The 13,480-nt window shown below is 33.5% G+C and overlaps 1 protein-coding gene across 4 annotated transcripts in view; it reads left to right on the top strand.

The window, feature by feature from the left end:
- Positions 1-13,480, top strand: part of CCSER1 (coiled-coil serine rich protein 1) — a 1,492,403-nt gene that overhangs the window by 822,613 nt on the left and 656,310 nt on the right. The gene's annotated exons all lie outside the window — the stretch shown is intronic.

The following is a 13,480-nucleotide window of genomic DNA, read 5'->3' as shown; positions in this document are numbered from 1 at the left end:
TGATTCAAATATCTACTTAAACAAAGCTATGAAATTTTCACTTTGCCTAAGTTCACAACTTTAAATTTTCTTTCGATGAAAACATAAATGAGTTATCTTCTTTATGTTGAACCTAACATTTGTGAGAATACTCTGCTTTTTTAAAAAAATTATTAATATTATTTTTACCACTCTATTGGCAAGTAATAATAGAATAGAAATAATTTTAGATTTCATGAAGGGGTTTAATGATAAAATGTCAACTGATCTTCATGTTCTTATTTGTGTTGCCTTTCAAAGTACATTAACATATGTAACATAAAGCTGTCTATCTCTATTAGGAAATAAACCAGAGTTTTGAATTTCAGCTAAAATGGTTTTCAGATAGTTATGTGCATTATTTTTTAATTAAAAAAAGTAAAAGCTACCCCTTTCTTTTGAGTTATTCTCTTATACTCATTTCATGTTTATTCTTAATACCTAAATATTCTAGATATCAATATTCTGACTATAATACTTCTTCAATTCCAGTGCTTTGGTATTTAAATGATAATGTTTCAGATATTTAAAAGTAAATGTTTTAGTAAGTTCAAATATGCTTTAGTGCACTAATTCAATATTTATCTGTTTAAGAGGAGTTATTGTTTAATTTTTTTTTTTCTAGTACATATTATTTGTGCTTAGGTCTTTGGGATATAAAACCAGTATGTATTTTACAATTAATAATCCATATGTTTTTAAATCTGTGAGTCAGTTGTCCAATAAGAACAATAAATTCATAGTCCACATTAAATCTTATTTCAACATAAATTCATTTAACACAGGAGCTGCAAGTAAACTTAGAATTCACCTATCTCAGTGCCCTCAATTTTCAAACAAGTTGACTAAGTTCCAGAAAAGTGAAGTCACTTGTTCACTAATGCACATTCTTTGTGGAAATCTGATCTTTTAAAAAAGTAGTGATTATCCTTATAACAAGGAAAAAGGAAGTACTCAGGCATTTGCACTCAGATATTTCATTTTACTCAATTTAAGAGACTGATGTTTAGCAGACTAAATTCTAAATTTCTAAATAACTGAATGTAAATGTAGAATGTAACCCTCTTAGATCTACAGCACTATTGGTGCCAGTCAGAAATGCCCACTAAGACATGATGGTATCTGTGGGGAGAGAGCTAAGTTCTAGCTACTAGATATTCCTTATGCCTGACATTTGAATGCCTGTCTGTGCCCCATACTTTTCTTGATTTTACAAAATGTCTTATATCAATGGTATTTAATTCTCCAAACGTGTAAACAAAAATTAAAGCCATGATCATAGTTAATTCTTGATCATACCTAGCCTCTTCTCATATCTGACAATGAGAGCTTAATGTATTTTACTAGATAAAAGTAATGTTAAAGAATAATTTCTTAGTGGTGAGTCCTTAATGGATCCCCTTGTACAAGTTTCTGATATGATTTGGGTAGTTATTAACATAGAATAATGTTCTAAAGATTTCATATTTTGTACTTCTTGGTGATATATTTTAGGACATAAGCATCAGAATCAGGACAAAGATATGCATGCAGAACCTTCCACCAGTAACTAGATGTAACTGTCATAATAGATTTTAAGGCAATTGGTATTAAAAAAACAAAAAACAAAAAAAAAACTGGGATGGGAAATATTTTAAATAAAACAAGTAAAGCATTTTAAATCTGCTGAGTTGTAACTATTTGGAATATTATTCATTAATGTAACTTTTTCATGACTGAAATATATTTTCTATAATTTTCAATAATGGTTTATAATTTTTTATATTCTTGTATGCAATAAGAATAATTTGTTATCTTTGATATTTTGCTCACATTTTCTCAGGAAATATAATTTGATCTTTAATTTATCACAAGTGTATATACCTACATACATGCTATTTGAAATTTGCAATAGTATTTGTGAGAAGAAAAATCTTGTAGAAATCTGGCATATTATGGATGATGTTTTCACCTCTTTCTTTTTAAAGCTGTCAATATTAGCCACAAATTGTTCTTTACTGATCTTTATGGATCATGTTTCAGTGACATGAATGTTAGAATATAATCAGTCATGTCCGACTCTTTGCGATCCTATGGACTGTAGTCTACCAGGCTCCTCTGTCCATGGGATTTTCCAGGCAAGAGTACTGGAGTGGGTTGCCATTTCCTTCTCCAGGGGATCTTCCTGACCCAGGGAACGAACCCAGGTCTCCTGCATTGCAGGCAGATGCTTTACCCTCTGAGCCACCAGGGAAGCCCTATAAGAGACTACAGTATTTATTAATATAATTTCCTTGTGAAGATAGCTGTTACTACACATTTTGCTTAAGATGGGAAATAGAATCCCCGGGAGATATTAATTATAATGAAAACTATTAAAAGAAATTTCAAAATTTCAAAAGATATTAATTTCCCAAAAGATATTAATTATAATGAAAACTATTAAAAGAAAGTTCCAAATTTCCAAATTCACTACAGTGATTAAGTTCAAAGGTTTGTACAATAAACAACTTCTAGCCTGCCACAGATTTATCAAGAGTCTTAAAACTAATGTTAAAGTACAACATGCTCTGACTTCTAATGCAAGTGGCAAGAATTATTTAAAAATAATTTCAGAGTGTCTCAGCAAAGGCCTATAAACACAATAGTTCTTATGATGAGGGAGATTGTTAAATAAATGATGAATGTGTCTTAAATAATCAATGCCAATTTAACCTCTTTCACCCTCCTCTGTCTGCACAGGTTTAGTTTATTGAAAGATCAAAGAATAATTTCTTAGGTGTCAGTTGTGTTATTACAACAGAATGGAAGATGAATAGATGTAGTCAGGTAGCAATGTTGTCGATTACAAGATTATGTTAAGAGGTAGGCAAGATTCTTCTGATTACATCAGCTGTATAAATAGATACTTCAACAAAGCACATTTGCTGCCTATAAAAATTTTATAGTTTGAACTACTGCAAATAACATTTTGGTTAAAGCAGTTGAGAATGAATGACCAAAATGCTACACTGAAATTTTATTTTCTGACAGTGAGAAGATTCAGATCCTTTAATTAATTTGACACCATTATGGACAATTTTTTAACTTCCTTGGGCTTCCCTTGTAGCTCAGTTGGTAAAGGATCTGCCTGTAGTACAGGAGACCTGGGTTCGATCCCTGGATTGGGAAGACCTCCTGGAGAAGGAAATGGCAACCCACTCCAGTATCCTCGCCTGGAAAATCTCATGGACAGAGGAGACTGGTGGGCTGTAGTCCACGGGGTCGCAAAGAGTCGGACACGACTGAGTGACTAACACTTTGTTGTTCTACAGAAGATTGTCATTTTCAAAGTGACTGATTAACTTTAGGTGTAAGTTTTCCTTTCAGTTACTTCCTAAACTTGACTCAGAACAGTCACAGTGTCTTGAGACTGCTCTTTTAGGCAGAAACATTGAAGTTTTAAGATCTTCCACTCAGTGGCATATATTTTACACTTATATTTAAAACAAGTGTTTAGTTGAACTAGGAATGTTTTGTTCATACTTTAAGAGTTTTAAAGTTACCAGGTATTTCATCAGGTATTATTATTCATCACTGTCATTCTAAATATTATTAATAGTTTGTATATGGCTATTTTAAAATCAGCTGAACTGTGGTTTCACACACATTATGTCTCAGTCATACATGAGTGAAGCATAAATCAGTATGGAAATGTATGCTCACACCTCTGTGTGTTCTGCAAATATTTTAATGCATTTCCAAGGGTGGGACTTGCTTTATAAACACAGCTTTCTACTTAACTAGTTGCATTATGAATACAGATTTTGAAAAACTCAATGCAATTACCTGTGTATTTGCAATCTATGCTATTTTTCTCATGTTTAGTTTTGCAGGCCCTCCTGGCACAGTTAGTAGTGTTCAGGGAATTCTAACAAATAAGAAAATTGTTCATAATGTAAGGAATAAGAGTAATTAGTTTTTACACTAATTGTTTTATTAGCTATTAGAGCAGGAGAGTATTTTGTGTTATGCTAATATATTATGTCAATTTATGTGTTAAGCCCGGGCTTCCCAGGTAGCTCAGAAGGTACCTGGTCTTCTGCCTGCAATTCAGGAGACCAGTGTTTAATCCCTGGGTCAGGAAGATCTCCTGGAGAAGGAAATGGCAACCCACTCCAGTATTCTTGCCTGGAAAGATCCTGTGGATCGAGGAGACTGGCAGGCTACTGTCTATGGGATCACAAAGAGTGGGAGACAACTGAGTGACTAACACTTTCATGGGTTAAGTCCGATTCTAAGATTGAATAACTATTGATTAGGCTGTCTCATCCGACTGCTAATAAAGTGTAGTTTCTTAAATCTGTTTTAGATCCATCTGTTGCTATCATCTTTCTTAAATTCAGTTCTTATCCTGATCATGCTTCAATGTGATCCAGTATTTAGTAAAGGAGTGCCTTCCCCCAATGTGCTTCATTCTTTAATATTTACTTAGCTCAGGTATTTATGTTGGTTTTTAGAAACAACAACAACAAAAAAATCAGGTTTAAAACTGAATGATATATTCCAGGTTTTCTTTCTCTCTTTTTTTGTAAGGTTTTTAAAATAGCATTTAATACTTAAAAGTTAACATGTGTATAACAGAAAGCCAAAAAACACAAGAAGCAGAAAACAAAGTCATTCATAATCACAAGCAGTTTACCATTTGATGTGTCCTTCTGGGTCTCATTTGTGTATTTCTTTTGAAGTCCAATTTTTGTATTACATTAAAGGCAACTTTCAGACAAGAACATTGATGAAAACACTGGAAACAACATCTGCCACACTTGTTTGCTAATTAATGGAGGAATCACAGCTTACCTAGTGGTAACATTCTGAGGGCATCACTTCTGAAAATCCATGCATGTATTCATTCAACAAATATTGATAAGTGCTTCCTGGAAGCCAGGCCTTGTTCTGCGTACTTGAGCTACATCCTTTAACCAAACAAATAATCCCTCAGGGAGTTTGCATTTCATTATTATATTTAAAACAAAACAAAATAAAAATAAGCAAAGTATATGGTATGTTAGAAGCTCCTAAGTGCAATATAAAAGAGAAAAAACACAGGGAAAAGATAATTGTGAGTGTAGGGGTATGGTCAGGGTTATGATCAGAAACTTTATATCAAGTAATCTGGACAGATCTGAGGGTGACATGTGCCTTGTGAGACTTGAAGGAGGTGAGGTGAAAATCACCAGTAGCCAGAAATCCTTTTGTGGTGTGCATCTTGAAACCTGTTGAAGACCCTCAGTCAGAACAAATTGATGTGTCTTGGCTCCATGGATAAGAATAATTGGCTTCATTTAGGGGCCCTCTGTTATAAAAATAGACATTAAACCCTAGAATCAGACCCAGTATACCAAGCGACTCACACTAGCGGAACCCAGACCACCCGAGGGAACAGCCTGCTCAGCCTCTTAAGATCATATTCACTTATCATAGGCACTGAGAAGAAAGCTGGGTGAAATCAAGTAAGATAAGTAAATTACATTTGCTTTTCTTCCTTTTTTTTTTGCTTGCATTGTCTCCACCCTCTTCTCTCTCTCTGTACCATTATTCTTCAGCCCAGGCAGTGCTAACTGTATAAACTTTAAATGTATAATTAGATTTCATTGTATATCTACACATCCCATTTATTAGAGATATGCTACTAAAAGTGAATAAAGCACTAAGTAATTACTTGGTGAAAAATGAATATATTAACTAAAAGACTCTAATGTTATTTTTATAATCTAAAAAATCTGTAACAAATCAGTATGCATTATTTTACTTTATTCACAAGAATCATACAGAAGTACATACTGCTACCCTACATTTTTACTCTATATTTGTTATATTGAACTAATATTTTGCAGTGACTACTTTGCGCCTTTTAGAAGACATAATAATATTAAATGCAAATCAGCATAATCAACCAGGTGAGGTGAAAATCACCTTTTAAAACATGGATGACAACATGCAGTTGTCCTTAACATACTGCATTGAATGGTTCGTTTTAAAATCCTGAATCTTTATCTAGGAACTAGATCATTCCTGGAATATCTCCAGGTCTTTAATTCTTGCTACATAGAATTGGTGTTAGTTAACTGATAGTTCTTTTGTTAAGTGAATCTGTGGTTGAAATGCTGATGGGGGAAATAGCAAGGCTAAGTTTTAACCAAGAAAACTCATATAATTATAGAAATATTAATTAAAACAAAGCAAAAGAGCACACTCACAAGTATTTTATATAGCTCAAATTATGTGGGGGAGGAAAAATTACTTTCCCTCTACCCTTCTTGGCCGAGGACCCCACTCTGCAATAATAAGAGACAGAATAGCTGTAGAAAACAAACAAGTTTAGTAATATGTATACTGCCTGTATAAGTGGGAGATACCCAGGAAAGCAGTAATTCCTTGAAATGGCCTAAACCACCACCATTTCTAGCTGAAGACGAAAGGATGGGAGTAGGGAGGGTGGTTATGGGAAGTTTCCAGGAAAAAATACAGTAAACAAAGGATATGATTGTTATGCAGATTTAAGTTGGTGCCTTCTTCATAAATAGAATTTTCTAGAGATTTGGTCATCTTCCTTCTTCTGGTACAGAGAAGGAGATACTCTTACAAATAGAGGTTCATCTTAAAAATGTGAATTCTTCTTACAAAAGGTAACTTCTTAGTTTTTTAGAGCTTCTCCTGCTGTTTCTTAAAAATAACAAACTCAAGATAAACCATTTGTCAAAGAAGCATGTTTTGGTGTAGTATATTTTGCTCTCCTTCAACTAGTAATAGTGAGTATCATACTTGCTTAAAATTATGTTGATTCTGTGATAGTACTGATATGAGAAAAGTAGCTATTTGTTGAAAAGAAAATTTTTCCAACCCACTTCTATTTCCATCTGAGATTGCCATCTCTGTAGGAAATCTAATTTCAAAATTTCAGATAGTTCCTTAGAAAATTCTAGAAGTCATTTTAGTATTTTCCAGTATGCTAAATGTCATTGCATAAAAGAGAGTCCCTTCTGAAGGAAGAAAACAAAATGTATATACTAAAGACATCTCTCAGTGTCTATTTATCATGATTATGGAATTGTTGCTAATCAGAATTTGTATTAAGTTCTAAGTTTACTCAAGTACTTGTTCAATGTAAATCTTTGAGTGTTTATATTTACTGATTTCTAGAGAAAGGAATCGTTTCCTTTAATGTGGTCTACAAGTAAGAAAATCTGTAAAATGAAATTTATTCTTTATATACATATACACATATCCTTGCAATATAAGTATAAAAATATTATACAGATAAATATATAAAGTGTTAGTCACTCAGTGGTGTCTTGACTCTTTGTGACCCATGGACTGTAGTCCACCAGGCTCCTCTACTGTTCTCAGGCAAGAACACTGGAGTGGGTAGCCATTACCTTCTCCAGGGAACCTTCCCAACCCAGGAATTGATTCCCATTTCCCAACCCAATGCCTTGCATTGCAGGCAGATTATCTATCATCGAAGCCACCAGAGAAGCCCATCAGTAAAGCTGTATATATACCTAAACGCATACATACACACAAATACTTACATGACATAACTTTAAAAAAGAACCTACATTTATTTACTATTTTTATTATACAGCATAGGATTAGATGCAAATTTTTAAACTTTTGCATGTATATAATAAGAATTAAATTATACACTAATATGTTTTAAATCGCTATTCAAATTTTAATATGATTAAATTGGAATTAGAAAAATATTGGCTGGGTATATTTGTGATCTAATTATGTCATATTTTGTATGAATTAATATTTAACTGTTTTTCAAAGGTAGTAGTCACATTGACTCCCTAAAAGCATTAACTTTCAGTAACTTCCATAAAGAATTTTAGATTGAACCTAAAATATATAGAAATACATATCATATTTCTAGGAATTTATACCTCATACTTTTTTTTAAGCCAAGAACAGATATTATTTCCCTTGCATACACCTATTTCCTTTACTGTTTCTAGTAGTTTTAATCACATTAATTAGAATTCTTAACTCTTATGAACTTTATAGTGAACATTAAGAAGTAAGCAATTATAGACTGTATGTTACTTTTTGTTTTAGTCACTGAGTCACTTCTGACTGTTTGCGATGGAGCCTGCTAGGTTCCTCTGTCCATGGGATTTCCCAGGCAAGAATACTGGAGTGGGTTGCCATTTCTCTCTCCAGGGAATCTTTCCAGCCCAGGGATCAAACGTGCATTTCCTGCATTGGTAGGCAGATTGGTGTATATTACTACACCATTCTTTACCTTGGCAAATTAATTATTAATAAATTTTATAATTTCCAGAGGTTTGTCATCTTTTTAATAGTAAAGTCTTTCAATGTAACACAAGAAATATTCACTAACAAACCCAAATATAATAAGTTCCTCTATCATAGGAAGTCAAAAGTAGATAAGCCTGTATTCAGTAATAATTGTTTAATATTATGTCTTATTTGGAAATAATTTATGTATTCAATAAGATTCTATCACTTTACTCAGCAAAACTCTAAGGATGGAAATTACCAAAAGGATTTGCGAAACTACTTAAGTAGACATACAGTAATGTATAATTATTGCTGAAAAGCTCAACTAAAAACTCTTATCCTACTTAAATCACTTGTTCTCAACAGTTATGTTTCAATTACTTTTGAAAACTTTGTGTGACATTAGACAAAGTCAGCCATCATCCTAAGCTGTTTGTTTTACCTATAAATTTTGTAACAGAGATAGTATGAACTTCTTTGACTAGTAAACCCAGATAGAATGAGTGTTACATGTCTGCATTATATTTAATGTTGTTAACACTGAAGTTATGTCTTTTAATTAAACCAATAAACTTCAGATAGCTTTTATTTACTGGTGATTATTCAATATTCTGTGAATTTTTTAAATTGGATTACTGTATTTCTGCAAGTTTCAGGATTACTTAATTCATAAAGCACTTATTTGAAGTCAATTAAGTAGAGGTCTTTTACAAAATAATTTTGGCAGTGACATCTGGAGGTAGAAAAATATCACACATCTACAACATGCATATATAGACATCTATAAACATACAGACACAAATATAGATCTTATAGCTTTCATTTAAAAAATTTAGCTATGAGTCAGGTGTATTACTAGTACTTGACTAGTTTTTGAGATCAGATGGATCCAAATTATGTTTCTGGAAGTTTGTCCATTAAGATGTTTGCAATTTTGTTTTTGTTATTGTTGTCTTTGTTGTTCTTGTTTTAGTTTTTTTTTTTTTTCCCCCACCCTAGAATTTGTAGAGACTTGGAATTTTTCATTTGCCCATTTTAAAAATAGCTCCTTTTTTCTATTTCTGATAAGAAGCATCTCCCTAAAGTTAGCATTTCAAAGAGTGGTTCTTAGGTTCTAGAGAAGGTGGAATAGAAAAAGTTTAAGATTTGGTAAATTTTTAAATTTACATTTCAAAGACACAGAGAAAATATCCAAATTTTCTCCAAAATGGGGTTATATTTGCCTGTTATCAGAGGCCTGAAATAATTACTATTTAAGCTTTCCTTATTTTTCTAAAGTGTTGGGTTTCCCTGCTGGCTCAGATGGTAATAGATCCACCTGCAATGAGGGAGACCTGGGTTCAATCCCTGGGTTGGGAAGATCCCCAGGAGGAGGGCATGGCAACTTGCTCCAGTATTCTTGCCTGAAGAATCCTCCTGGACAGAGGAGCCTGGTGGGTTACAGTCCATGGGGTCGCAGGGTCAGACTCAACTAAGCACACAGAACCAACCTTTTGAAAGCATTTTGAGATGAATAGAGGACTTTAAGGGGGAGGGGGTTAAAAAAAAGGAAAGGTGGACTTCCAATCGTTTCTAGAGCTGCAGCTCTGGTTTTGCAAAGATTTGAAAGGCAAAGTTGTTTCTAATTCCTCAAAGAATTTAGTTGTAGCCTAAATTATATGTCAAGGGACTGAGCTTCCCATCCAACTAGATTATTTTCAGTTTATATCAGGTAGAGGATTTCCAACTAAAATGGAAAAATCCAAGAGCTTTATGGTTTAGTGCAGTATGCCTTTCTGAAAAATGTATATAGAGCATTCAGCAAAGGCCTTATCATGTTACTTTTTTTTTCTCCCGAGTGTACAATTCAACCTTAGATCAATTAACCTTTTGAAGAGAAAGGCTCTACTTTTGTTTCGGTCAGTACCTGAATATTAGCCTCTAGCTGATGTTTCTTGATCAGTTTGTAAGAGGGCCTGAGAGAAAATCTGGTCATCTGTTTCTTCTGTGAGGGGATTTTCCCAAGAGGACTTCTGGCTTATCTGATAAATACAGTGTAATCATGGATGGGAAGAACACCCTTTAGCTACCAATCAGGGTTTCTGTGAATGTGAATGTCCACTAATCTTTATAACTGTTCTCTAAATGTGATAGTTTCTGCTGAAAGGCATGATAAATGAGGCTTTGTGATTTTATCTTGTTAGAGGAATCTGTAAGGCAGGCTAGTTTAATTCTTAGTGTCCTCTTTTCAATTTGGTCTTTCCATAGGTACCAAAAAGAAAATTGTTAGAATGAGAGCTCTCTAATTTTTTCTTCAAATATAGAAGTTTTTCCAGTTCACAGGATTCATCATCTGGTTATTGACAAGTAGGATCTTACATTTGTTAGGTAGGTAGAATAGGGAAAAGGAGTCCAAAATGGCGGTGGCTAAAAGACAAGGAAGGTCAAAGGAAGGTCCAAGGACCAGAGTGAAGACTTCAGGCAGAACAAACAGCACTCCTGGCTAAGCCCAATTTGCATAGGGCAGGCCCAGGTAGAGGAAAAAACATATAAAAGGAGGAGCCAAAATGCTTTCTCTCAGACTCTCTCTCCCACGTGCGTGTGCTCTTTGCCTCTCTCTCTCTCTCTCTCTTTCTCTCTCTCTCTCTTTTTCACTCTCTCTCCTGCTATCTTCTAAATAAAATAGAGCTGTAACACTGATTTGCCTAAGAGCTATAACACAATTTGTCCAAGACCCGAGAGCTGTGACGTGCCGAGGGCTTTAATGTCCGTTGCTCCAAATCTTTGTTGTGACGAGACAAAGAACCGAGGAGCATACACTCGCTTGAACATACACTCGCATGACACATTAATCACAATAGCATCTCAAATCAATAGGCTTTTTATGGCTTGACCATAGATGCTAGAGGCATCCCAAAAGGCATCTGTATCTGTCTATAGGGAGACAGACCCAGGAAACCTGCCTTTGGTAAGAAATATTACGCTTGGCTAGCTTCTGCCCGTTTTCCAGATTCCCTTAGCAGACTCCAGAGGAACTATGGTGCTTCAGCAGGTCCCACTGTGGATCTCAAACTGTAGGGGTAGAAAAATAATTTTCCCGCTATCTGTCTAGGTTCTTGACTGAGTGATCCCATCATAAAAGACATTAACAGGAGAAAAGCAAAATTTAATAACATGTATATTTTCTGTTTACATGTAAGATATACAAAGAAACTGAGTTAACTCCCTAAAACAGCCAAGTCAACACTATAAATACCATTGCCAGCTAGAGATGAAAGAAAGGTGTAGCAGTGGGGAGGCAAGTTAAGGGAGGTAACCGGGAACAACACAGTCAGCAAGGTTATGGTTGTTACAAAGATTTAAGTCAGTGCCCTCTCCATTAGTAAGAGTTTCTAGAGTAGTCAACATCTTCCTTCTGGTATAGAGTGAGGCAGTCTTAAAAATGGAGAGTTCCCTTATAATGTAAATGTTTCTTATGAAAGGCTAACTTTACTCAGTTTTCAAAGCTTCTTCTGTGTCTGTAGTTTCTTAAAAATCTCATTTTCTTAATTCAGTGCAGTTTTTATACTAAAGAGACATATTTCGAGATAAGTTCTGTTCACCTTCACTAGCTTATATCTTCTGCCAGTAAAAGAAACAGTAATAATTTTGAGGGAAAAACATTAAAATGTTGGATTTTTTTGTTGTTCAGTCGCTAAGTCATGTATTATTGTTTCAAAATAAGGATGTATAGTGTTTTAATAATTTATAAATAACTGTAGAGAACTAAAGAAAAAATAACTTCCATAAATGTTTGGCTTCATACCAAATAGGCAAAGGAATTAGAATTTTCAGAATAATGCATTACAGAAAATTTTCTAAAAGAGAGCCACATGTAACATTAACCTCATGCTCTATACCAAGACTATCAGAAAATTACACCCTTGCATGATGCCACATTTTTAAGATGATGATTAGAATTTTAAACATATATAGCTGAATTACAGTAGAGAAAATTTATATGAAAAGGAATGTAATTTGCAATTCAGAGTACTTAAAGAGTCATAGTTCTTCACATCTCAGAATTACTTCAGGGTTGTCATTATTTTATGAGCTTTGTACTTATAAGTGGATTTACAGATCTGGATTTAATCCATCAAATTACAGGAAAACTTTTTTAAGCTTTAGTCTAATACAGTGTAATTTTCAAAAAGAAATATAAATAGGTTCAGTATTTTCTTACATTGGAAAAGTATAACATAAAAATTGATGAATTAGTCATTTTTTCAGTCTAAGATGAGACTAGAATTAGAAATACAATGTTTTTCAAATTTTGAGATTATAAGAAACACTTTGTATTGCTCCAGAAATGCTATTTAGTTATTTTTAATTTGTGAGAAAGTTGCTACAAACTCTAGTCAAGAAGGATTAAATTTTCTTCTTTAAGGGCACATCAGTAATGAGTCATTATTGGGCCTTAAGACAAACATTACTTGCTCCAAGTGTATGTATTATTTTCTACTCTTTTAAAGGTTTTTTTCCCCTATATTTTGATTTTTTATCATGTTAAAATAAACATGCAGACACTGAATCCAGAGTATATCTGTAAATATATGTACATAAACATACCATGTTTACATATTTTAGCATGGGTATTATTGTACTGTGATATTAATAACTTTTACTTTATAGTTTAAATGACTAGATATTATTCAATCATGTGATCTTTTAAATATCCATTTTACTTTTCTCAATTATTTACACTTTAAAGAATAGCATTGTCATATATTATAATTCCCTCTTGAGAGAGATTTTGAAAAATCTTAACAAAGATGTACCTGATTTTATTCTCCATCTATCAATACTGTCTCTAGAACTTGACATAGTACATATGTTTTGCTATATACGAAATAGCTTTTTATAAGATCTTCTAGTTAAAGATGAAAACAACAGAAAATATCCATCAACAGGAAGGTGTTTAGTGATGGCTCATTCACATAATGGAGGGCTGGGAAGCCTCCCTACCCAGTGCTTGCCAAAAAAGAGGAAACATCAATGTTCTGATAGGGAATAATCTCTAGACTTACATTAATAAGTGAAACAATGAGGCTGTAAAGCTGTTGCAGTATCCCCAGAGTGGTTAATCATGAAAAAGTACTGTATTTTTTAAAATTACTGTTGTCTCTACAGTCAAGTTAAGGGGAACCGTTTATTTTCATTAGTTGAGCTTTAATAT

Source organism: Bos indicus x Bos taurus, chromosome 6, assembly GCF_003369695.1.
Source record: "Bos indicus x Bos taurus breed Angus x Brahman F1 hybrid chromosome 6, Bos_hybrid_MaternalHap_v2.0, whole genome shotgun sequence".
NCBI classification, from domain to species: Eukaryota; Metazoa; Chordata; class Mammalia; order Artiodactyla; family Bovidae; genus Bos; species Bos indicus x Bos taurus.
The sequence above is the reverse complement of the archived record's forward strand: the minus strand, read 5'-3'. Positions and strand labels throughout refer to the sequence as shown.